This window comes from Leptonychotes weddellii, chromosome 3 (genome assembly GCF_054177405.1).
Source record: "Leptonychotes weddellii isolate Sample4059 chromosome 3, ASM5417740v2, whole genome shotgun sequence".
Taxonomy (NCBI): Eukaryota; Metazoa; Chordata; class Mammalia; order Carnivora; family Phocidae; genus Leptonychotes; species Leptonychotes weddellii.
The window spans coordinates 19226464-19253696 of NC_138371.1; the positions used below are offsets into that span (position 1 = coordinate 19226464).

The following is a 27233-nucleotide window of genomic DNA, read 5'->3' on the forward strand; positions in this document are numbered from 1 at the left end:
TGCATGTACTTGTCTCAGTTGGCTAAGTGCTGAGAGCAGGGATAGAGTAATCCAAGAAGGTGTCAGTGGAAGTTCTTGTTCCAAAACTTTCCTCATTATGTGGATGCCCACTATGTCCTTCTATGAGATTATCGGCACTTTTTCCATCCTTGAAGAAACATTAGTATTTTACCATTATCAGTACTTATGGGAAACTTTTTGTGAAGCCAAGATTATTCTTCTCAACATATTTCTACGTTTTTCTGTGGAATTCAGCTTTCTTATTGTGCCCATGATTAACATGTTGTTTAAGTATTAGCACCTTTTGGTAGCCATGTGTCCATTTTGCTCTCAGATACATTCCTTGACCTCTGTGTTGAAGAAGCACCATTTCCCAGGTTCCTTAGCACCCTGGCATTTGGATAGGTTTGGCCAATAAGAGGCACAGGTGAGAGACTGCAGATCAAGAGGAAGGGAGAAAATAAGATACTTCTCTTTCTTTCATCTGAGCAATATCTCTAACGGGGCATGTCCCCGCTGTGGCTCCAGCTCCCATTGAGTTGTCTTCCATGCTTCCACTTGGCATTGGACCTTTGCTTTGGAACTTTACTAACATTGACTTCTCCCTCCCTCCTACCTCTACTTTTGCTAATCTCTGGTTTTTTCACCATCCTCTGCTTTCTTTCTCAGATCTTACATTACCAGTGTAACAAATTTTCTGTGTTAAACTCCTCTTTTAGAAACATCTAGAGTAATTTCTGTTTTCTGACTGGACCCTTACTGATACACACATGTAGAACTTTGTAAGAAGTCTGAAAGACATTCTAGAATTCTAGAAAATTCAAGAATTTGAAGGATAACAGAAAGTCTAAATGATATAACTGAAACTATTTCTGAATCATTGATTGCTTGGGCATCTACAGTCATGCCATTAATGATAAGCTATTGATAGCCCTAGACAAGGCCAATTTTTGCAAACACAGTAATGTAGGTTTGCAAAGTAATGTAGGCCAATGGACACACTACATTTGGGGTCTTCTTAAGGTCTTTCTTCAAAGTCCTTGTATAGTCTCTATAGAGTTTAACATAAAGCATTAGTAACAGTATAATTAGATTTAGTCCATAGTATACACAATGTATTCAATGGTAATTTAGTTGACTAGAACCTCAAATATCTCCTCTATATTTTTCTTTAAAACAGAAGGTTCATTTCTGACTTGGAGTAAATTATTGCAGAGGCTGAATGTAGATAGAATGGCACACTTTTTAGTGCAATTTTTCAGAGATGTCATGAGAATTCTGTTACCATCTTTTTGAAGCTGGGACTTCCCTAGGGTGTTGAATATCTTGGAAATTAATTCATAATATTATGAGAGAGTTTCTTCCCTCCAGTATATTTTGTTGACAACTGGAAAGATGTCTAGAACTATAATACTGTTTCTGGCAATACCAATTGTTGGATTATTATAACCTTGAAGAATTATGATGAGTAGCCATAGCAGTGGTGTGAAAGGGCTTTAGCAGAAAATATTACAGAAGGGTCTCAACCATACCTTTAAACCATTCTTATAACATCACCTCTCATTTATGCTGCAAGCCACCACAGTCTAGCTCCGACCCCTTAACCCCCACCCTATCTTCCACCTCTCTAGTGGAAGTGTCTTGAGAAGGCCCCTGACCTGCCAAGTTAAATCTAGTCCCCTTTTCTTAAAAATGTCTTTCCTTTGGTCTAGGCTTTTTGAACCCCACTTTATTCTACAGATAATTAAAGATCTCATTTTCTCTTCCCTGAACAATGTATCTCCTTGCTTCTACCACGTTTTATTTCCAATTTATCCTCTACATTGTCACAGTGTAGAAGGCAACATTAATACAATGAGAAGATCACAGGCTTGAAGCCAGAAAGACCTATGTTCAAATCTCAGCTCTTCCATGTAAGTGACTTGATGCTGACCTCAATTTTGACATATCTTGTAAATATGATACTAGAACTTACCTTGTGGATTTGTTTTCATAATCAAAAGCAATAATGTCTATCAAGTGGCTTGGACATAATACAAAGTCATTTTGTTTTCTTAAAAATCAACTCAGTTATTCACATATCTCTCTTCTCCTAGTCAGAGAATAAATCTCAGCCTCCTTAGCCTGGTGTGCATAGCCCTTCACAGACTACAGCTTCTTCTCTGTCCTAGCTTCTGTGCCATCATCCCACATTCTGAAAATACAGATGGGCTTGCTCTTTTCCACACCCGGCCTCTCATTTATGGTTCCACATATTTGCATATTTAGTTCTCCATCTGTAATGTCCTTTGCCCTCTTGTCTGAATGGCAGGCTCCCAATATATTCCTCAGAGCCCTATTCAAATATTATCTCTCAGTCCTTTGCCCTCATTCTAATAGATTTTGAACAGTTTATGCTGTTGAGGTGGTCTCCTATTTTGAAGATTCTGTCCTTCCCATGCTGGAATTGGTGAACACAGTGAGTCTATGGCTTCGCTAATTTAAAAAGTAGATAATCTATAAAACCCAGCAGATATTGTGGAACTTACTTTCCATATAGTCTGTTAACCCTGTTGTCAGCGTATGCTATTTCTATGCATTATAATAATTCTTGGGCCTGGTGAAGATATGACAGCTATTCCCATAGCACCTATGATGGGAATGCAAATTTTAGGGAAAACAGTTTGTCAATATACATCTGAACTGATACTTAAAATATTCACCCAGTGATTCTGTTTCTAAAAATCTACTTAAGGAACATAATATGATATGTATATACAAATTTATGCACAAATGTGTTCATCATATAGTTATAGTGAAAAACTAGATAGATCTCAATCACCCAAAAATAGGTTTTAGTTATATAAATTATGATATATATACAACAGAATACTATGTAGTCATTAAAAGTTACACTTATAAAGTATTTATAATAAAATAGAAATTCCTATGACAATGTTAAATTAAAAAAAAGTCAGAATACAAAGGCATACTTTCATATGATTACAATTGTATTGAATATACACATAGAAAAGGGACTTGAAAAAAGTGCTGAATGTTAGTGATTACCTATATTAATCAGAGTGGGCTACCTGCTATAATAAACAACCCCCCAAGTCTCTGTTGATTAATGATGGAAGTTTATTTCTTGTTATGTCATAGTACAATGTACAGTACAATGCAGACCAACTCTTCTCCATGCAATTATATGAAGATCCAAGCTCTACCTATCTTCTGGAGAAAATGCATTCATTAGGCATGTCAAGGAAGGTGGTGTCCGAGGTAGGACCTGAAATTGAGACACATCACTCTGTCCACACATCATTGGCCAGAACTCAGTCATATGACCCCACCTATGTACCCAAAGTTTTGGGAACTGTATTCCCAAGAGGAAGAAAAGGAACTTCTAACATTGCCTTCCTCATCTCTGAGAGTAAATCTAACAAATAGTTTCTATTTCTTTACATTTTTCTATATTTTCCAATTTTTCTCTAGGAACTACGTATTATAAGAGAAAAATACATAATTAAGAAGGCCTCAGAGTTTTAAAAGGAGCTATTCTTTTAATTTCTATGACATGAATTAATACTGTCTAAAGTACTTTCTTTGACATCAAAAGGTTGATTTTGGTTCAGACAAGAGTTACCATTGCAAAATTTCACTATGTACACCATGATAAGAAATCCATGCAATATGAACAGTTCTTTGAACTGATGAAATTTAAATATCTAAATAGCATTGAGAACTACATTGATTACCTCACAAATTCATCGAATATTGTTTAAGAAAATGGAGTATTAAGAAATATAACTTTATTTTATTTTTTTTAGAGAGGGAGGGGGGCAGGGCAGAGGGAAAGAGAAAGTCCTAAGCAGGTTTCATGTGCAGTGCAGGGCCCAATGCAAGGCTCAATCTCACAATCCTGAGATCATGATCTGAGCTGAAATCAAGAGTCAGATGTTTAACCTACTGAGCCACCCAGGCACCCCAAGAAATCTAAATTTAAATCAAATTTTTGGTAGAAAGAGATGAAGAGGTAGAAATGTCTGAGACCCAAATTCTTGAACCTCAAGCCCTCTATTGCCTGTGCTCTTCCAATAGTTGTATTGTTTCCAAATTGTCCTTATCCATAACTCATCCACATCAGACCTCTTCTTATTTGGGAGCAGAGAAGTAGAGAGAGAGAGAGGATGTTGGATAAGTACAAGTGCCCCTTCGTTAAACTTCATCCATTGATGTCCAGAGGACAGCATATATTCTGATTAGTATTGAAAATGTTGACTCCCTAACTGTTGAGGTGATGGCAATCATTTGTTTCTTTCCTTCCTTCTTCTTCTTCTCTCTCTCTCTCTCCCTCCCTCCCTCCTTTTCTCTCATCTACCTATCCATCCATCCATCCAAGAAACATTGATTGAGACTCTACAAGTAGCTAGGAACTATGCAATGTAACTCCATTTTTCATTTGCTACATGACAAAAGTCTTTCTCAATGTGGCTACAGGAGAGCAGGTACACTGACAGAAATTCTTTCTTTAAACATAGGATCTGCTTAGCTCCCAGAGTGGAGATAACATTTGCTTACTATTTCGTAGCATTGAGGATGGATTTACATTGCCTGTTGGCCATCTTTCTTTTTCTTTTCTTTATTTGCACACACTGGCTTCAAACCTCTGTTAAAAACAACCGAAAAAACCCCACACAGACCCAAAATAGGGTCACTTAGCCTGAGTTCCCAAACCGGTGCTTAATACATAATCTAACTGCAGCTTTAAGTTCCTCCAGAAATGTAGTCTTAACTGGTCAGTCTGGAATTTTTCAGTCAGCACCAATGAGTCTGCTACATGACCCCTCTCCATCACCCAAAGGAAGATGAGGTCATCTGCATGGTAAGACCCCTGGCTTTTCCCCATAGAAAGCCCTGGGACAATGTTTTTGTTTTCCTAATAACTTTCTTGCCCCCATTGCCTTTCTTTCTTTCTTTCTTTCTTTCTTTCTTTCTTTCTTTCTTTCTTTCTTTCTTTCTTTCTCTTTTTAGCGAGAGAGAGCATGTGTGGGTGGGCGAGTGGTGGGGGGTTGGGGGAGAGGGAGAGAGAGAATCTTAAGCAGGCTCCACGCCCAGTGCAGGGCCCAATGTGGCGCCCGATCTCCCGACCCTGAGGTCATGACCTGAGCCAAAATCAAGGGTTGAACCAACTGAGCCACCCAGGTGCTCTGCCCGCACTGTCCTTCTGTAACAACCTTCCATTTTGTATAACTCCTTGGAATGCCTCTCTAGTTGCTAGATAGGATGCTATCCGATTCGTGGATCATTCAAAAGCACCAAATATCTTCAAATTTACTTGGTTGAATTTTGTTATTTAATACCACCCATCTTCAAGTTCTGAAAAATGTGGCATAGCAATTAAAAAACAAACAAAGAAACAGCAAAACCCAGAAGGTCTACTGCAAGGCAATGACTACTCAAAACAAAACACAGCTTGCAACTGAGAAGTCTCAGAAAGATTCTCCAGCCCATTAGAATCTGTGTTCACGTAGTTCATGGACACCCTTTGTTTCCATGTTATTTAAGGAAAATATGTCTAGAATAAAAGTCCTGAAGAAGAAATGGGATTAACACTCGTTTTATTCTATAATACTCTACTTAAAATTAGAAAAGTCACATTCATTGCCCTTCTCAGCTTATCAGATTGAACGACACAGATTTTATTACATATGACCTCGTGGGTCATTAGCATTTCACAATCATTAACTTTTCATTACCCTTTTTCAGAGCAGAAAATGTCACTAGAAGCATATGTGACATGTTTAGGAAAATTGTATCAAATGTATAAAAGAACATGAAAAACATTAGTTTTTATATTTAAAAGAAAAAAATCTATGAAAATGTCTTGTTAGTTTCCAATTAAAATTTAAAACTCTTGATTAAATGCTTAAGTTGGTCATGCCTAACTGAATGACAACTGCCATCTCACCATCCCTGTTCAGACTTCTTTTCCTCCTGTTTAAATCATTGTGTTTATATGGTTGGTTACATCTGCAGAGCCAGGGGAATCGGGACGTAGGATTTTATTATATGTGTTTGGGGTTATTTGATCAACCACTCCACATTATATTAAAGCGGAGAACATTGGATTTTCTGGATTGTCTGGTAAAATGGGTCAAATTCTCTAGGTGTTTTTTACCACACTCTCCTATTTCCAGGAGTCTAACTCAGGTTTTATTCACTCTTTAGGTGTGCTGATGGCTTTATTGAGTATACACGGTAAGTTATGCACTATACAAAAAATTCACTTTAGATTCAGTCTGTGACCAGCAGGTTCATAGCCTTTATTTACAAGGAAACAGAAATAACTGCTGCATTTTTACTGAAATTTCATTGCTGTTGTATACTGGAAAGGAAATTAAGATTGTTTTCTTTCAGTTAGCATTTCCTGGTGGTGATAATTCTTTGTTTTCAGATTGATTCATTTATTTGAGAGAGAGCGCATGCGCGCGCACACACGTACGCAGGGGGGTGGAGCAGAGGGAGAGAGAATCTCAAGCAGACTCCCCGCTGAATGTGGAGCTGGATGCAGGGTTCAGTCCCACGGCCCTGAGATCCTGACCTGAGCTGAAATCAAAAGTCAGATGCTTAACCGACTGAGCCACCCAGGCCCCACTCTGGTGGAGATAATTTGAGCACACAGTAAGAGAAATAAAAACTTCCTTATATCACAAAAGCATTTTTAATAATACAGATATGTTCATTTCAAGTGAGTATACTTTGAGACTAGAATTAACCACGGTGATATTTGAGGCAAGTATCAATGCCTACGATTTGAGGTCAGTGTTTTTCAGTGAGGTTCAGTTATGTGAGAGACCAACGTCTAATTTATCCCTAAAGACACCGTCTGATTTGCCTCACAAGATTATTTTCTAAAAACAATGAGTGAACTGTATTTATAAACTGTTCAGGAAACTTAACATAAGTTCCTGTTGAAGCTGAGAGACTAGGATATAAATAATTGGTGTTTTCTGGCAATGGCTTGGATTATGAAAGGCAGTGTTAATTCTCTTTCTAAATTGGATACGTTTTCTGATTATCTCCTTGTTCCCCTGAGATGAACAGAGAGGTCTCCTCACGAGAAGACATCGCTTCATCTTTCTCTTTTACCTTTGACTGGTTTAAAAACAGCAACAAAAGTATTCGCAGTTCTCCTCAGAACCAAGCTGGCTTACTTTGGCTTATGTTTTTATTTGCTCTTTTCTCCTAGGCTTTGCCTTCTTTGTGCCTGTTTTTCCCTTTCCGCCTCTTCTGAGTCATATGTTGACACAACTCGGTGCGAAGCCTGGGGTTCGAAGCGACTTGGACACCATGTCCAGGTACACAGAGATTTTTGTCTGATAACACCACACACACTCCACCTGGAGACTTCCTACACTCGAGACATAATATTTTCAGACAGCAATTTACCAAGCAGGTTGGCTGTGAAGATGCCAGCTTGCCAGGGGTCTGTCAGAGCTGCAGTGCCTGTCTCTAGTCCTCTGATGTAAGGGCTTAGTTCTCACTTTAGCCACACTAATAAACAGAGCTTCTTTTTGAAGTGCAGGGTCTGGGAGAGTTTTCTCCCCTAGGCTGTGGAGAGAATCATAAAAACGGATGACTTTATTCCAAACTCTATATTTTTGATGAAATACAACTCACAACTGATCTTAGAAATAAAAGCTTCTCAAATTTTGAACTGTTGAAGTCTGAGGTGTCGTGACATCTTCCTGACCACTCGATAACTTTCTTTCCTGGCTTCTCCACACCTTCACGTTTTGGAAGTTGTGTGTGCCTAATACCATCGTTCCTATTTGATGTTCTCAAATGTGAACAGTGGTGACTCTTCTGTCCTTGATTAAATCGCCCCCCCATTTTTACTAATTTTTTTCCTGCTCCATTCAAAAGATGTATGTAGATATAAGATACAAGGAGTGAAAGAAAGAAGCAGAACAGGGAAAATAAAGGGATACAAAGGGGAGAACAAAGTAAATGAGTAGGAAAGACAAAAGGGAAATGGGATAAGATTTCTACTTTAAAATATGGGAAATTTCACTAGGTGTCATTAGGCAATTTGGCTTCTTTCATGAAACAAAGCAAATAAAACTGCTAAGTTTCCATAAAGCAATTATCTGCATTTTAAGATTGGCAAAAAGATATGTGATGAGAAATAACTGAATCTCTCTCTCTCTCTCTCTCTCACACACACACACACACACATTCACACACATTCACACCCTATTTGGTGATCAACACTTAACCATGTAAGAACAAGTGGTTTCAAAGGTAATGATTCTGAGTCAGCAGAATTCTTCTGCCTTTGATTTAGACCAAATGTTGTCTGCTATTTAACTTTAGATGTGTCTTAAGGTCCCCTTTAAGTCCCTTCTTGTTGAAGCCAAGAACTTAAGGCAAAAACAAAACATGTGTTTGATGTTCATGCTACTTTAGCACCAAAATACACCCAACATCTATGATCTTATGGTGGTAGTTCCTCCTTGATCACTTAACTTGAAACAGACAGATGGATAAATAGATGGTACTTTCTCTTACTCAGCACAGGTCAGATTTTTACAAGAAAGCGCTCTCCAGTTTGGGTTCCACATCTTAAGAGAACTCTGAAATTTGGAGAGGATTCAGAAGAGACTATGAATGTTGATGAGAGGATTGGAAAATGGAACTTATAAGAAAGAGTTAAAGATGTTGGAATTGCTTATCTTGGAGGAGAGAAGAAAGGTAACTAAGTAACAGTCTTGCAGTGTTTGAAGGTGTATAATATACATAATGGTTACCAGCTGTTTTCCTTCTCCAGCAAAGAGAACCAGAGGCCAACTTCTCACACTGCATAGGTCAAATGTAGGGAAACGTTTCTCAGTGGGGGTGATAGTGGTGGTGTTAAAAAGATAAACGAGTAGCTATTGCATTTGTAAAAACAAAACAAAAACAACTTTCCTGGACTTATTTAAATACTGAATGGATCTTAGGTCTCCTATTTTCTGGGAATTGGAAGATAAAACTTATGTCATGGTTCTTAATGTTGATCGTAATTTCTAAGTCTGTAAGAACAGAAACTTATTTTAAGGGAATATGTATACATAATGGCCAAGAATCATAGAATCTATGAATTACTTTCCACACAATACATGAATTCAAGACATGGAAACGTGACTTCCATAAGGATGTTAGATGTCAACTGTTTAAAGTGATGCCCTGCTTCCTCAGAAAAATACTGCTGCTAATTGACATAAGAAAAGGAAAAATCAAGAGAGAACAGAGATGGAAAAAGTATACAATAGATACTAAAATCATGTAGGCACTAGGAACCTCAGTTACAATTATACTGGCACCAAAAATAATCCTAGACTTTTTTCTTTTCTTATTTCTTTTTTATTACAATGGACTAAGCTAATTCTTCTAGTTGATCCACAAGGAGGTCTGCTTCTAGGCAAAAATCTCTGTGTGAAACAATATGATTATTTATTGTTTTTTGAAAACTGGACAGCCACATGCAAAAAAATGAAACTGGACCACTTACACCATACACAAAAATAATTTCAAAATGGATTAAAGACCTAAATGTGAGACCATCAAAATCCTAGAGAAGAACATGGGCAGCAACCTCTCTGACATCAGCTGTAGCAACTTCTTACTAGATATGTCTCCTGAGGCAAGGGAAACAAAAGAAAAAATAATCTATTGGGATTTCATCAAAATAAAAAGCTTCTGCACAGCAAAGGAAACAATCATCAAAACTAAAAAAACAACTTTTGGACTGGGAGAAGATATTTGAAAAATGACATATCCAATAAAGGGTTAGTATCCAAAATATCTAAAGAAATTATACAACTCAACACCCAGAAAACAAATAATCCAGTTAAAAAATGGGCAGAAGACATTTATTCTGGATTCACCAGTTTATCACTGGGAGCATTTTCCTTTTTTCTTTTCCAATTTTATTGAGAAGTAATTGACATACATCACTGTGTATGTTTAAGGTGTACAGCATGATGCTTTGACTTACATACATTGTGAAATGATGACCACAATAGGTTCAGCTCGTATTCACTGTCTCATATAGATAAAATAAAAAGAAAAGAAAAAAAAATTGTGATAACTCATAGGATTTACTCACTTAACAACTTCCCTATATATCACACAGCAATGTTAACTACAGTCATCATGTTGTACATTATGCCCCTAATGTTTATTCACCTTATAACTGGAAGTTTGTACCTTTTGATCACTTCCTCCGATTCCCCCTCCCTCCACACTTCACCTCTGGTTACAAGTCTAATCTCATTTTCTATGAGGTTTTTTGTTTGTTTGTTTGTTTTTAAGATTCCACATACAAGTGAGATCATACAGTATTTGAATTTGTCTGACTTATTTCACTTAGCATAATGTCCTCAAGGTCCATCCATGTTCTTGCAAATGGTAGGATTCCCTCTTTTTTTATGGCCAAATAATATTCTGTAATATATACATATATGCCACAACTTTATCCATTCATCCGTCAATGAACAGTTAGGTTGTTTCCATGTCTTGGCTATTGTAATAATGCTGCTATGAACATGGGGGTGCAGGTAACTTTTTGAATTAGTGTTTTCATTCCCTTTGGATGTTTTTTCCAGAAATGGAATTGCTGGATCATATGACAGTTCTATTTTTAATTTTTTGAGGATCTTCCATACTGTTTTCCATAGTGGCTGCACCAACTTATAATCCCACCAACAGTGCACAGAGGTTTCCTTTTCTTTACTTCCACGCCAGCATTTGTTATTTCTTGTCTTTTTGATGGTGGCCATTCTGACGGGTATGAGGTGGTATCTCATTGTGGTTTTAACTTGCAGTTCCCAACTGGCTAGTGATGTTGAGCATCTTTTTGTGTACTTGTTGGCCTTTTGCATGTCTTCTTTGGAAAAATGTCTGTTCAGATCATTTACCCATTTTTTAATTAGGTTATTGTTTCTTTACTATTGAGTTGTATAAATTCTTTGTATATTTTGGGCAATAACCCCTTATATATATGATTTGCTAATATTTCTTCCCATTCCACAAATTGTTTTTTTCACTTTATTATGGTTTCTGCAGAAGCTTTTTAGTTTGACATTAACCCACTTGTTTATTTTTGTTGCCTGTGCTTTAAGTGTCCTATCCAAATCCTTACCAAGAACATGTCAAGGCGGTTTATTTCTATGTTTTCTTCTAGGAGTTTATTTCTAGTCTTAAATTTAAGTGTTTAATCCATCTCAAATTAATTTTTGTGAGTGGTGTAAGATAGGGGTACAGTTTCATTCTTTTACATATGAATATCCAGTTTTCCCAGTACTGTTAATTGAAAAGATTATTTTTCTCCATTGAGTGTTCTTGACTCCTTTGTCAAATATTGCTTGACTGTATATGCTTGGGTTTATTTCTGGGCTCTTTCTTCTGTTCCATTGGTCTGTCTGTTTTTATGCTAGTACCATACTATTTTCATTACTATAACTTTCTAGTGTAGCTTGAAATCAGGGAGTGTGATACCTCCTGATTTGTTCTTCTTTCTCAGTACTTTTTTGGCTCTTTGGGGCCTTTTGTTGGTCCATATAAATTTTAGGAGTGCTTATTACTTCTGTGAAAATGCCATTGCAATCTTGATAGGGATTGCATTGAAACTACAGATAGCTTTAGTAATATTCACATTTTAGCAATGTTAATTCTTCCAACCTGTGAACACAAGATGCCCTTCCATTTATTTGTGTCTTTTTTGATTTCTTCCTTCAATGTCTTGTAGTTTTCAGAGAAGAGATCTTTCATCTCCTTGATTAAACTTATTCCTAAGTATTTTATTGTTTTTGATGCCATTGTAAATTGTGCTGATTTCTTTATTTCTTTTTCAGAAAATTCAGTTAGTAGGAGCATTTCTTTATGATTAGTAGAACCAAAAATGTTCACATAATTCTCTGTGAGTGGGCACAGAGAGGTTGTATTTCAGACTCAGGCAGAAAGCAAATCATCTGCTATGAAAATATGGTATTAATAATCTCCAGTGGAAATATACCAGTGCCAAAGGCTTCAGATTAAATCGTAAGAGGAAAGATTTAGATTTTTGTCTTTAGATTTCTTTCGAGGAGAAAAAAATGCAGAGAATTTATTTATATAGTAGTGGCTTTGCTTGAAGTGTTCCTTCTGAAAAAGAATTAATTAAGGAGCTTAAAATGTTTTTAAACTTTGTTATGGACATTTTCCAACATTCAGAAAAGCAGACAGGATGGTATAATGAATCCCACGAACCCATCACCAACCATTCAACAATTTTCAATGGTCTACATTCCTGTTTCATCTACCCCCAGTCACCTCCTTCCATTTTTGTTTTTTGTTTTAGTCTTTAGGAGCATTTAAATGCACTGAAACTTCCTTTGGGAATCCGTGATATTTTTGTCAGTATCTAAAATATAAATATCTTTGTTAGTCAACACACCCAGACTTTCATACTGATAAACATTTTGTTTCAGAATACTAGCTGTGTTAGTTTCCTATTGCTGCTGTAACAAATGACCACAAACTTAGTGGCTTAAAACAACACAGATGTATTATCTTATAGCTCTGGAGGAGGGATATCTGAAATGGGTCTTACTGGGCTAAAAACAAGATGTCAGCAGAGCTGTATTACCTTCTGGAGATGATAGGAAAAATCCATTTTTGTTTTTGTTTTTGTCCCCCTGGCCCCCCAAGCCCCAGCTTTTAGTGGCTGCCAACATTCCTGAGCTCAGGGCTCCCTTCCATCTCCAAAACCAGCAATTGTCAATTGAGTCTTTCTGATATTGAATCACTCTGATACTGTCTTCTCTCTCCCTTTTTCCCAGATAAGGACTCTTGTGATTATTTTAGGCCCATCTGGATAATCTCCCCAATTCAAGGTCAACTAATTAGCAACCTTAATTCTATCTGGGCTACCTTAATTCCCCTTTGGCACATAACCTAACATATTCACTAGTTCTGGGGGCATTAGGACATGGACATTTTCTGTCTTCCACAATGGACATATTTTACGTTGACTCACAAATACACATTTAAGCCTTTCATGTTAAATATATAATGCAGATTTAACAGTTATAGAAAAATAGTCAAAAAGCAATTTGCCAAGTCCAATGTGTTGAGTCTATCTCTAATTCTGCAGACTCATTATTTAACTCACTGTTAAATCTGTATAAACACAGTAGTAATTATTTCACAGTTTGGAGAGTAAAGTAAAAAAAAAAAAGACAGCTGCAGCAACAACAAAAACAACCATTTGGTAGGCAACATATCAATTATAGATAGAACAGTTTGGATTGGGCCTTCTTAGAATCTTAACATCACTGACATTATAATCTATAAATTTATTTATCCCAGAGTATTTCTACAGCTCTGTTGCCTTGGATACCTCAACCATCTGAAATGTTAGGCACTTTCTCTCTGGATTCTCAATTTTTTCATCTGCAGACTGCTCCAGGCCCCCAAACCATGTCCAAACACTTCTTTTCCTTCCATTTTGTTCCCTTATATGCTCATGTAAGAATTAGAGAGGTGCCTTATAGCAGACAGAGACGCTGTGATGTCACTGCTGCCAACAGGAAGAAAGACTACTGATGTGGAACAGATGTGTGTAATAATCATTTTAAAACTTCTGTGTGCAGCTTTTATAAGAAAGTGACAGTGATAAATATTTGCATGTTTGGTGCTCATATTATTTAAACAAAGCCATCAGCTTATGGTGTCTTACAATCTCTCTTATAGATTTCACTAAAAGCAATTTATTACTATATATATATATGTGTGTGTGTATATATATATATATTTTTTTTTTTTTTCTTCTAAGCTTGGGAGAATGAGAGCTTTGTCCTCCCTCCAGATTCAGGATAAACTGGTTTACCTCTTTCCTTTTCTATTCTAGATGGAGATGTTCTTTGGGAAGGGAAACACCTCCTTAAAGAACGTGTGTTCCGTCAAGGCAGCATGAGCATTAGAATCCGATGAAATCCCAGCTCGGCCACTTGAGCTACTTCATATCTCCGAGGCTTTGTTTCTCAAGTGCAAAACGGGGCTAATAATATAGTTCATTAGATTGTTGTGAGGAAATCTGGGATGATGTATAGAAAGCAGCTAAGGCAGTATCTGATGCACCAAAGATCTGCTCTCTCTACCCCTTCCTGGGGAGGAGGAGGCTGTGCCATGAGAAAAACACTTTTAAGACCATACAAATTTTTTCAAATAGAATTAGTTTTTCTATTCATGAAGATTATGTGAAAATGCCTAGATAGACTTCCACAAAATTTGTAAGGTACTGTTTAGAAAGGTCTGATTTAAAACTTAGGTTATGTGGTATATCATAGAAATCACTTTAGAGGTCCTGGGGTACCTCAGAAAAATAGGCAGCTGAAAGTAGGGTTCAATGAGGGGTCTGAATAAATGTCATTTAAAAGAAACCCTATCATATTTAGTAATATGCCACAGATGAAATATAATAAAACATTGGTTTCAAATAGTTCCCCCAAATGTCAAGTCACAGGGGTACGTGTTAAAGAGTTTTTTTTAAAAAATTTTTTATGGTTATGTTAATCACCATACATTACATCATTAGTTTTTGATGTAGTGTTCCATGATTCATTGTTTGTGCATAACACCCAGTGCTCCATGCAGAACGTGCCCTCTTTAATACCCATCACCAGGCTAGCCCATCCTCCCACCCCCTTCCCCTCTAGAACCCTCAGTTTGTTTTTCAGAGTCCATCGTCTCTTATGGTTCGTCTCCCCCTCCGATTCCCCCCCTTCATTCTTCCCTTCCTGCTATCTTCTTCTTCTTCTTCTTTTTTAACATATATACAATGGAATATTAGGCAGCCATCAAAAGGAATGAGATCTTGCCATTTGCAACGACGTGGATAGAACTGGAGGGTGTTATGCTGAGCGAAATAAGTCAATCAGAGAAAGACATGTATCATATGACCTCACTGATATGAGGAATTCTTAATCTCAGGAAACAAACTGAGGGTTGCTGGAGTGGTGGGGGGTGGGAGGGATAGGGTGGCTGGGTGATAGACATTGGGGAGGGTATGTGCTATGGTGAGCGCCGTGAATTATGCAAGACTGTTGAATCACAGATCTGTACCTCTGAAACAAATAATCAATATATGTTAAAGAGTCTTTTAAATACCTGAAGATAGGGGCGCCTGGGTGGCTCAGTCGTTAAGCGTCTGCCTTCGGCTCAGGTCATGATCCCAGGGTCCTGGGATCGAGTCCCGCATCGGGCTCCCTGCTCCTCGGGAAGCCTGCTTCTCACTCTCCCACTCCCCCTGCTTGTGTTCCCTCTCTTGCTGGGTCTCTCTCTGTCAAATAAATAAATAAAATCTTAAAAAAAAAAAAAAACCTGAAGATAGCCAACATGAGATGATCTTCAACATGATCTCTCTTCAATTTCTTTCTTGAATTTCTTCACCATCTGTAAGTCACAAATTCTGTGATTCTTCTGCATAGACCCAAGGCCCTTCCTCTGCTTGTGGAAAGAAATGTCTTCTGGGGGAAGAGGAGACCCAGAAACAGAAACTATCCAAGAAAAAAAATCTGCTGAGTAAACCAGAAGACAGAGCAGAAAGCATTTTCTGTGAAGGTAAAGGATAACTATGTGGTAACAATAGCATGAGCAGCTAAACAGTCGTTTTCAAGGGAAAGACAGGCATTCTATGTGTTGGAGGGAATGGGAGTTTCAGACTTACCAACACAGATTTGCATGTTTAGGGTTATTTGTGTTCGTAGTAAAGAGCTCAGACTGGAAGTCTTTGTTTACTACCTGAAGATTTAAGAAGCCAATTTGTTTACTGTCTTCTATCTCATCCACAGACATTATCTTCCTTAATAGGATACTAGATTGCACTCATGAAATTAAGCAAATATGGAGTAAGAAAATCACCTCATTGAAATAGATCTTGGGATGTCCTTAATTTACAAGAACATTAGGAAATTCTCAGAGTATCCTCACCAACTGAGGAGATAAATGTTTAAGGCAATATTCCATGCTAAGCGAAACTCTGTGGCTGAAATAAATGTTTTGTACTTACAGCAAGTTCAGTAGAAGACCACCTCCCAACTCAGATCTGTACTGAGTGATCGAAAAAGAAAATGGGTTGAATGAACCAAATAAATAGGGCTTGTTACAAAGATATCCTCATGTATAATCAAAATTTAGAAAGAGGGTGGTTCTGAATCTGACTTGGCTTTACATAAAATACAAAACAGGGCAGAATGAGAGGACTGTTTTAGGAAGTTAGATTAGCTACAATTTCACAGATAAGATAATTTCACAAGCAAAGATTTTGAAAGCACACATGAGAAGAAATTGCAATCGTCAGCAATTAAAGCATTTACAAAAATTTCAGAAGAACAGGGTCAAGATACTGTCACAATCTGACATGATAGCCTTCAGGAGGAGGAGGAAAGCAGACATTAAGGGTAAAGCGGTGGGAAGAGAGAGGTCCAAGTGCAAGGTTCCTCTAGGACTTCTGCTGAGTCAGCAAACCCTCCGGGATTAAAAGAATTCAGGATTCTTTGGACTGAACCCTCCTGCTAGGGATGCTGAAGTGGGTGCATATGTGTGAAAAGGGCTTTGATGTCTGATACCTAAAGTTGGATTTTTGATGTAACTCAGGTCTGAGAGAATTCAGATAGAAAACAAAAAGTGGCAGTGACTAGCTGACCTTAGTTTAACCCTGTTTTGAAAATAAAATCTTATATGTGTTAGTATTTTATAATATCAAAACTTCTGAACTTTTTTTTTTTTTAAAGATTTTATTTATTTATTTGACAGAGAAAGACACAGCGAGAGAGGGAACACAAACGGGGAGTGGGAGAGGGAGAAGCAGACTCCCTGCCGAGCAGGGAGCCCGATGCGGGACTCGATCCCGGGACTCCAGGATCATGACCTGAGCCGAAAGCAGTTGCTTAACCAACTGAGCCACCCAGGCGCCCAAAACTTCTGAACTTTATATCCGTAATTCCTACGTGTCAGTGATACATTCAAACAGGTTGTGAATGTGACGGGAAGTGAGATGAGAGAAAGAGGACTATTCCTAGGTTGCAGTTCTTTGCGAATCAAGGCTGAATGCTGTCTGTCCTCCTTACTATTGGAGCAAGGGCATTGGGGGCTGGGGCTGGTGGGCAGCATCAAAAGGGAGGTTGGACTGGGGCAGTTTTTTCTGGAAAATTGTGACCATTTGTTGCCTACTTAGAGACTACCTGCTCGTTATCTCTTTAATGCTAGAATGAGGTAGTGTAACTCCTATTATGGGTGAGGAGACTAGGGCTCGCAGACATGAAGTAACTTGCTGGATAACCACTAGGGGTGAAGCTAGACTTCGTCTTAGTTCTGTCTGATCCAGAACCCATGTTCTCCAACTGGGTACCCTGCCCACACATTTTCCCTCCCCATTTTCCCACCCCATACCCTGCATTTTCATCATTTTTCAAGTGGTGTGCATTATCAAATGTTTACTTCACCCAAATGAAGGTGGAATGAAAATATATTTCAGTGTTATTTTTAGTTTATCTACCATTTTGCATTGCCTATCACACTGCTCCCTTCTATTTGCAAAAAATATAATGCATTTATATATAATTTATATATTATTAGATATGATTATATAATTTATCTACTATGTAATAATATAGTAATAAGTATATAATAATAATTATATAATAATAAAATAATAAAATTAAGTATAAATCATAGCTTAATATATTTTGCTATCTTGGATCAGTTATGCAATTCTATTAGTGTATCCATATAGTGCCCTTTCACCGAGTTTGAAGGAGGTGAGTGATAGGAGGGGAAATCCTAAGTTACAGGAATCCTGTAGAGAGAACAGAATCCCTGCCTCTTACTAACCTCTCAAAAATCCTTTGCCCATGTCTTGTAGTAAATGGCGAAGTACTTCCTTCCTGACGATTCCCGGATGTAATACTATATTGGAAGAATTACATGATAGAGCAAACTTTGAAAAATCAGAACGTTTTAAAAATCAAAGAATAAAACCTGCAGAGGCAGCGATGGACCCGTTCATTGGATGTGGTTCAGCCAATGTGTTTCTGGCTAGGACAGACTTTTAGCCCTTTGAATGGAGACTGCTTTCTACATTCTTGACTTTAATCACTTTGCTGTCAGGGCCCATGTGATTTAAACTCAGTGGTCATCTCACAGCTTTTCATATAAGTCAGTTCCTCGAATTCATTGGGTGAATGGCACCAAGTTTTGGTTTTAGGCAGTTGCACACCTTACTAAAAAACCATGGGGACTAATAGAAGAGGGAAAAATCTCTGTTATGTATTTTTATCCTGTTTGATTAATTTTCCATTCAGTGCTTAAAACACATTTTGATATGTCATGAGAAATTCAGACAGGAAGAGGGAAGAGGCCTCGGGTAATATTTTTACTCTACTGAGTATGCATGACCAGCACTAGGATGAAGAGAAAGTTTTGTCCTCTGCACTGTCTTTGGACTTCTTATTCATCTTTCCCTCACATCTTTCCCTCACCTCCTTGCTGTTCAGAGCCTCCTGAAAAATCCATTATTGTGGCAATTTGGACAGCATGTTCTAATTATAAGAAAATGTTTTTTTCTTTTGTATTAAAATTCATGAGAGATAATTTTTTTAAAAATTTCTGACTTGGAAACAGTCTTCAATTTACAGAAAAATTGCAGGTACAGTACTAAGAATTCTTCTTCTTTCTCTCTCTCTCTCTCTTTTTTTTTCCTGCTCTGTACCATTTGGGAATAAGTTGGTGGTAGGATACTTTATCATACCCAAAACCTTATTGTATATTTCCTACAAACAAGCACATTCCCTTACATAACTACAATGTCATCACCAAAATTAGGAAACTAACATTGCTTTATTATGATGCTCTAATTCTCAAAATCCATTCAAGTGTTGCCAAATGTCCTAATAACATTCTGTATAGAAAACCAAATCAGAATCCCACGTTGCATTTAGTTATCTCCAGAGACTATGTCAAATCAGAACAGTTCTTTGGTCTTTCCTTGACTTTTGTGACCAAGGCACTTTTGTCTCCCAGATGTATTGATATATAAATGACATATAACATTGTGTAAGTTTAAAGTGTTCAGTGTGATGATTTCATACACATATGTATTGTGAAATGATCACCACAATCAAGGACACTACAAGAAAAGAAAACTATAGGCCAATATTTCTGATGTATATAGATACAAAAAATCTCAACAAAATCCTAGCAAACAATTCAATAACACCCTTCCCCACCCCCCACACACACTCCCCATGTGGATGCCCTCCTCCTCACTTGTTTGGATTCCAGTACCCTGTTATGGGCTACCCTGTGTGGACACAAACTCTGACTTTGATGAGGCAAACCAGGCCAGGGCTCAGAACCTCTCCCCCTTCCTCAACTGTGGGGACCAGTTCCAATTTGTCCAGGCTCTAAAATTCTGTGTCAGTTATTCCCACCCTCTAAATTGTGTAGACACTCTCCTCACTTGACATTCCATGTTGGGCTAACGCCTGCATGGATGTCCTTCTGACTCAGCTCAGGGTTCAGTACCCTGCTCTGGGCCACCATTCCCCACGAGAATGATCTGTTCACACTGCTCAGGCTCTCACCCCCCACGGCGGCCCTTCTTCACCCAACTCAGGCTCCGTCATCCCGTTGTGGGTGCCTGCATGCATGGATGTCCTCCTCACCTTCTCGGGCTTTAGCACCCTGCTCTGGGCCATTATTGGCTGCCACCTGTGTTTAAAACACAGGACTGACTTGTTCAGCCTCACCGAACAGCATTCAGATAGAATTGTCCAGGAATGGAAGAGGAGAGAGGAAGGAGGGGAAGAGAAAGAGAGAGAGAGAGTTTTGAAAAATAAAATTGTTCTGAAACTGAGTAACATCACACACAGAGAGGCAATTGAAAAAAAAAATCACATCAAATAACAATCAAATTGAGTTTACAGTACTTTCCAAATGGACGCAGCTGAAGAAGCCCAAGACTTCCCTGAGAAAAACCTCTACAATTAAAGCAAAATTTGGAGAAAGCATAATGCTTTCAATTAAACTTTAAAGAGATTTTGTATAATTTCTAAAGCAGAATTTACAAACCTTTTCCAAAACTGAATATTAAACACTGAACATCTTTATTTTCCAAATAATGTGTTATAATTTCAAGAAAAAAGTAGAAACACTTTTGGAATGCTTGCCTTTTTTTCCAGAGGAAATCTTAGAGGAAAATAAATGTCATTCTGATATTAAAACTAAGTAGTTTGGGTAACTGTTATGGAAAAACACCAACATCTATTACTTTTATTACCAATAAAATGAAATTTCATTTTTAGAATTAGAATTTTCCTGTCATTGTAAATACCACCGTTTTCTCTGTTGTGTGCTTTGTGTTTGTATAAAGCCATTTGTAAAGGCCAAAAGTGTTACTACCAGTTGTTCCAACAGTTTGAGGGACAAGCATAACAAGATATGTTTAAGAAAAGAATTTCTCTCTCTATCCCAGAGTTTACTCTCACTCAATGAAATAGTTAATATTTGGGAAATGACTGAAGTGGGAAAGTGAGGAAGAGAAAGAATATCACAGTTTGGAATTTATTTGCAAGTTGGCATAAAAAAGAGTTATACTAAGAGTTGTTAACTTGGAAAATTCTTGTGTAGTAATTAAACTCATATTTTTCAGGTCTGTCAGGCTCTGAAAAAAAAAAAAAGCTTAGGGGTGCCTTGGTGGCTCAGTCAGTTAAGCATCCGACTCTTGATTTCAGCTCAGGTCATGATCTTGGGGCTCTGAAATCACGCCCTTCGTCCAACTCCATGCTGGGTGTGAAGCCTGCTTAAGATTCTCTCTTCTTCTCCCTCTGTCCCTCCCCCCTTTTAAAAAAACTTAATATATAAAGTGTTACTGCCAATTTCAAAAGGTTATGATTCAGATCTACACAAGCTATATGAAGTAGAGAACTTAAGAAGTGATTTAAATAGTTTGATTTCAAAACACAGCTACCTCATTCTTCGTTATTTATTCAGAATGCATTCAGGCTCATGGATAATTAGCTTAACCATGTTCTTCGTTTTGCTTGCAACAGGAGTAACTGTTCCTATAGTTTTATAGGCCTCCAGGGCCTTCAAAATATGCAGATGCCTCAGGGCTCATAGGCAAAATGTTCAGTGACATAAAGTGGGCCACTCTTTCCTCTGGATGCCCCTGAGATCCTACTCAGCAAACTAACATAATCCCCTTAAGGTGTTAGCTGAAAGACAGGAAGTTTTAATATAGTATTAGGGAGAGGGACAATAATTTAGGGTAGAAGGTTGTCTTAGGATAACCTAGAAAAAAAGCCTGAGATGAGAATCCTTGTGCAGGAAAATCTATAGAAGACTCCGACCCTCCTTCCTGAGGGTCCTGAGCGTCTGAGTACCATGCCTATGTTAGGTCATGGTCATGGTGGCTGGCTACAGTAAGACAACCCAAGAGTGTCAAGAGACGGCCCAGTGAATCCCCTAAGTGCTATACACATTCCTCTTTCCCCTCCTTAAGTAGAAATAGTCCTACCTCCTTGCAGCAGAGTCAGATTCCCTCATCAGTGTAGGAACTCCTTTCTTCGCTTATTGATCTGGCCCAAAAAGTGCCCAGATAGCAGCCAAAGCTTTAGGTTTGGTGTGACTTTTCCTGCAACCTCCTGGAGGAAGCATTTCCCCTCCAAGAACCAGGGACTAAAATTCCCTCAAGCTGATCATGGGTGGAGAGGGCGATAGTGAATGGGGTCATTTCTACCTCCACCCCTTGGGTACCAGACCCATACTTTCTAGTTATAAGGCACACAAGACCAATACAATCACCATCAGTTAAGATTCTATGCTGCCTGTTAAAGAGTAGTGCCTCAGCTGTGTGTCTTTAAGAGGTCATTCCACTGCTTTGTCATACCAGCAGCTTCTGGATGGTGTGGTATGTGGCATGACCTGTAGAGCCCATGGTTCTGTGCTCACCATTGCATTTCTTTGGTTATAAAGTGGGTCCTTGTTCCAAAGTAATGCTATGCAGGCTACTAAGCCAATAAACCAGAACTGTGTGTTGTAAAGGCCAGCCCATCTCTGGAAGACGTGTCAGTCCTGATTAGCATAAATGATTGCTCCTTCCAAGATAGAGGTATCCAGCTTAGAATGTATTGCTGGTCTTGCCTTGGGAAAGAGGCAAATTCCTAGGCACTCCCAAGCAAAGCAGTTTTGATCACCCAAGGACAGTGTTCTAGGAAGGTTGCAAGTGTGAGCTGTGACCAGCAACACCTACAGCAGCCAGTAATAGAGATTTCCAAGCATCTGGACTTTTCAGCCCTTCCCATCATCTCAGGAGGAATAGGGATCATGTTCTCAGATGGCCACAGAAGCCAGCCTGGTAAAGTAATCGAGTGAAGTATGCCAAGTGGGAGCTGTGGCCAGCTTGAGAGCTAACGCCCAGTCTAAAAGGGAGGTGCCAGTCCATCGTTGCCAGCATTGTTGCGAAATCTTCTAATTTCTCATGACTACCTGACAATCCAGATTTATTTTCATGCAGAATCTCTCAATTTTTAAAATGTTGACAATCATTTCATCAGTTTTTCTAACAGAAAGCAGATGAAATACCCCAATTAGGGTAAATGGAGGAGGGAGAATGGTGGAGAGTGGGTCTGTAGGAGCAAATGGAAAATACCCAGCACAACGACCAATTCAGAGTTTTTAAAAACACTCTGGATTGATAGCATGTAAACTTTGTAGTAGTCTGTTTGGCCTGCCATAACTAACTACCATGGACCGGGTATGGTTTTAACGACAGGAGTTTATTTTCTCATGATTCTGGAGGCTGGAAGTGTGAGATCAGGGTGTCAGCATGGTTGGTTTCTGATGAGATCCCTCTTCCTGGTTTGCAGTTGGCCACCTTCTCACAGTGTCCCTACAGGGCCTTTCCTTGGTGTGTGCATGAGGAGAGACACGCCCACTGTGCCCCCCCAACCCTCCCCCCACAGAGAGAGAGAGAGAGAGAGAGAGAGAGTGGAAAGATCTTTATCATGCTTTATCATGTCTCTTTTTATAAGGACATGAATCCTATAAGATCAGGGCCCCACCCTTATGACATCACTTAACCTTGATTAATTCCTTGGATGCCCCATCTCCAAATACAACCACATTGGGGATTAAGGCTTTGAACATAGAAATTTGGCAGGGGGGCACAAACAGTCTATAATCGGCATCAAATAAAATGGTCAGGTAAAAAACAAAACAAACGAAGCATGTCCTCCAGCTAGCACTGGAACACCGGGATTTGACCCCTGACCCAAACACAACTAACTGCCTACACTGAGAAGGTTGGCCCTAAGTCCGCAGCACTTGTCTGTCCCAAATCGTGATGAGTTAGAAAGTATTTGGATCACAATATTTGATTTACTGTTTAATTGATTACCCCAAGTTTTCACCTGTAAAAAGAAATAATGAGAAATCTGGGAAAATTATAGAACTGGAAAATATGTTGCATGCTTTTCACTTGAGATGAATTATTTGGTTCAATAAGTATTGACCTAGGGCGCCTGGGTGGCACAGTTGGTTAAGCGACTGCCTTCGGCTCAGGTCATGATCCTGGAGTCCCGGGATCGAGTCCCGCATCGGGCTCCCTGCTCGGCAGGGAGTCTGCTTCTCCCTCTCCCACTCCCCATTTGTGTTCCCTCTCTCGCTGTGTCTTTCTCTGTCAAATAAATAAATAAAAAATCTTTAAAAAAAAAATAAGTATTGACCTAGTAATTTTCTTGTTCTTTTTGTCTTCAAACTGAGCTCTGCATTCAAAAGCAGTATGCTGAGGAACAGAGAACTAAACACAATGTAGAACTGAGAATAGAAATGAGGTGTGTTGTCATTATCAGTATCAGAGTAAGTTAAGATGTTTCAGCTGGTGTATTTTAATAGCACTTTCAACTGGAAACCGTAAAAGGGCCCAAAGAGCTGAAGACTTCACCCTCCAGCACCCAAAAGTAATTGCTCTAGATCTATATTGACATCAAAAGGGTCTTACTATAGGCCCACTGAATCAGAAACTCTGGGGATGGTGCTCAGTAATCTGTTTTACCAAGTCCTCCAGATATATACAGCAGCTTGGGAGCCATTGCTGTATATTAACAAATTAATGGAAAGGTGATTCTGGTGCACACAACAGTTTGAAAATCATTGCTCTGTATTAATAAGTTGATGGAAAAATGTAAAACCAGGAGGAGAAGGGCTAGAAACTGACATTTCATGAAGCTTCTACAATGTCCTCCAGGCACCTTAGTAGGAGACCCAGTGGTGGCATCAGGTATGAGCCAAGTATATCCAATTCCAAAGACCTTGTGTTCATCCCCTTTAATCAAACTCCTTCCTTAAATATATTGAGTATCTTTATTGGTCCAAATCTTTCATATATGTTATCTTACTTGATCTTTACAAGAGCTCTTGAGAGGTAGGCTCTGTTATTCCCATTTTACAGATCAAGAAAATTGGGCTTATAGAAGTGAAATCATTTTCTCACCGTGGCATGGATAGGATTTACACTGAATTCAGGTCATCACAAAGCCAATGTTCTCACCTTGTCTCCCTACACCAAGCTGCTTTCTTAGTTTGTTAAATCTTCTACCTCTGGTTGCCATTCCCTACCTACTGCTCATCTGTTTTCTGTGTTGGAGGATTCAATTCTTTCTCAACTGGCATGTCTCAGCTGAACCACAGAACACAGGAAATGATTTGAGTGACTATTTTCTCAGTTCTCCCAAAGATGGTCTTTGGCTACCTGCATGGGTGGGGCTGGGGGGGAATCAATTCATTACCCACAATGGAAGCCTTAGGCATCAGGATTCAATTCTTTCACAGAAGCCCTTGAAGAAAGCCTAGAACACATATGGAAAACCATTCTTATTAATCCATCTGGCAATTCAATTTACTCTTTTCAAGTTCCTCTTTGAACATCTTCCTTCAGTCAGAAAATGTGCCAAGAGAAAGCACGATGTAATTGAGAAAACACTGAGCTGGGGGTCAGGAATTTTAAACCCATCACCTCTGCCAGGTAGATGTGCCTCACCTGATAAATCATTTCTATTCCCTGGTCTCTGTTTCTGGATTAATGAACATCAAGGACCATTCCATCCTGCTCTAGCATTCTATTGTTTATGAAAAGAAATCAAGTGCTTCATTCCAATGAAGAAAAAAGAAACTAAGGAAGGGAATATGCCTGTCTTGTTATTGTGCGTGTGTATCTTTATGTGTAATCACCTGGGACCCTTTGGATACTATCATATGTGGTTTTCTTCTTGATAATAATGGGTTTCAGGACACGCTACCTCCCCAAATATGGTGCCCTTGGCATATTGAATATTTTATGCTAAAGAAGTTTGAGAAGATGACAGAAGCAAGAAGATCACTCTGACCAACACCCTTCCCACTATGACCTTTCTTCCCTGAAATAGGTCATAAAACCCTCATGTGAGAGGTAACCTCCCTCTACTCAGGAAAAATGAACATCTTTATCTCTGAAGACAAAGGGACACCAAGGAAGATTCTAAGAAACAGGTCTTGCTAAGTTTCCCCCAGTTTACTATGCTTACTACATACTCCTTAACCTATCTTATTCTAACACTCTGTTCACTCTTCATCAACCCAGCATAAAAATACACAGGTTTAACTGTTACTTTGGGTTTCTTTGGTTCCTGTATCACATACACATTCTTTTGTTAATAATATCTTTGTCAGTTTAACTTTCAGGTCCAGCCAGCAACCCTAAGAGGGTTAAGAAAAACTTTCCTCTCTCCTGTAATACACACAATTATTTTCTTGGGTATGTTTTTGTAAAAATCTTTGTTCATAAAGTATTTTTATTTAGCAGTCAAGCTAGGATTAAGGGTGAGGGCTATGGTAACCCTGACAGTTCTTAAGAAGTCTTTATGATGTCCTGAATCTGACCTATTTATGGCACTTCATTTGATTCAGTTCAATTCAATCAATTTTATTCCACAGCATTTTCTCATGTGCATCCCCTGTAAACATTACATTAACTCATGGAAACCTGGCTAGAAATTCTCTTCCAGTGGAAAAGTTAATGCCATGAGTGAGTAGGCTGACTAATTAATAATTTTAGAGGTTATGGTGAAATGTTCCTTAGTAGAAATTTCCATTTTGGAAGAGCACAGTCCATTTTTATTCTTGTCCTGAGCAATATGCATAATCTTATAAAGTTTTTCATATCTCTAAAGGCTTAAACTAAAAGCTATTGTTGGCTGGCTTTTTTTTTTTTTTAAGAGTTTCTCCTAAAAGGAGAATAGTAAAAAGTATTGCCTTTTATAATCATTCACCAGCTAACAGTCCATACATTCATCAAATAAAAAAAAATTCTTCATAAAGAAAATCCAAAATGTACTAATCAAGCAAACCTAGGCAAGTTTGCATATTTTTGCAGAAAATTAGATTAGTCAAAGTAAGACTTAGAGAATGTGCCAAATCTCTATCAACTGAGTTGTTTGTAGGTTCATCAGAAGAGGATTTAACCCACCAAAAGGAGGGGGCAAGGAAGTAAAAGTCTCCCAATGCTTAACTGTTAGCAGCTGCTATCTTTGTGTCCAGCCAATAAAGATTTATAAACAATACATTCTTTGTTTCATGCTGAGGCCCCTCAGTATACAAAAAAGAGGATGAAATTCAGCATGGTTATTTTCAGCCTATGACAATTGGGACCAAACTAATAATTGATAGAGGACAAAAAAATGAGAAAGTGGCACTCTGAGGAAGACTTGGCATCAAGAATGAAAAGGAATGACCTCTTTTAACCATCCCCAGGATAACCAATAGTAATATTTACAAGCTTATAAATACTTTTGCTATAACATTTGATCTGTACAGATATTAGGTCAATAAAAGTGTATTTTTTTTTGCCAAAGTTGTAAATGCACACATTTGCCAAAATGATCTAAAGCTCTCCCAAATAAAATCAGTATTTCTTCTCTTTCTAAGATTTGGAAGCCAACAACCTTCAGGCATGGTTAACTAACTGTGACAGACTGTACAGACATGAATACTAATCATATGCATGTCATAGGTATATAGAGTGTTCTACTGGGATCACATAGAATGAAGAACAAGGTTTTTCTAGCATGTTGAAAATTAAGCTTAATCATAGTTGGGCTAAATGAGAATAAACATAAATAATTGCCTTTTAA

General features: G+C 38.3%; 2 long non-coding RNA genes across 2 annotated transcripts in view; one reads left to right on the forward strand and one right to left on the reverse strand.

Annotated features, from left to right (window-relative positions):
* LOC145720467 (uncharacterized) overlaps positions 1-20331 on the forward strand; it is a 30271-nt gene extending 9940 nt beyond the window's left edge. Inside the window, exons 3-4 of the long non-coding RNA XR_014143392.1 lie at positions 15495-15627; positions 17930-20331. This is a non-coding gene — a long non-coding RNA (uncharacterized LOC145720467). The remainder of the gene's footprint in view (positions 1-15494; positions 15628-17929) is intronic.
* LOC145720466 (uncharacterized) overlaps positions 4133-27233 on the reverse strand; it is a 31539-nt gene continuing 8438 nt past the window's right edge. The window contains exons 3-4 of the long non-coding RNA XR_014143391.1: positions 15175-15346; positions 4133-12168 (exon numbers count right to left, since the gene is read on the reverse strand). This is a non-coding gene — a long non-coding RNA (uncharacterized LOC145720466). The remainder of the gene's footprint in view (positions 12169-15174; positions 15347-27233) is intronic.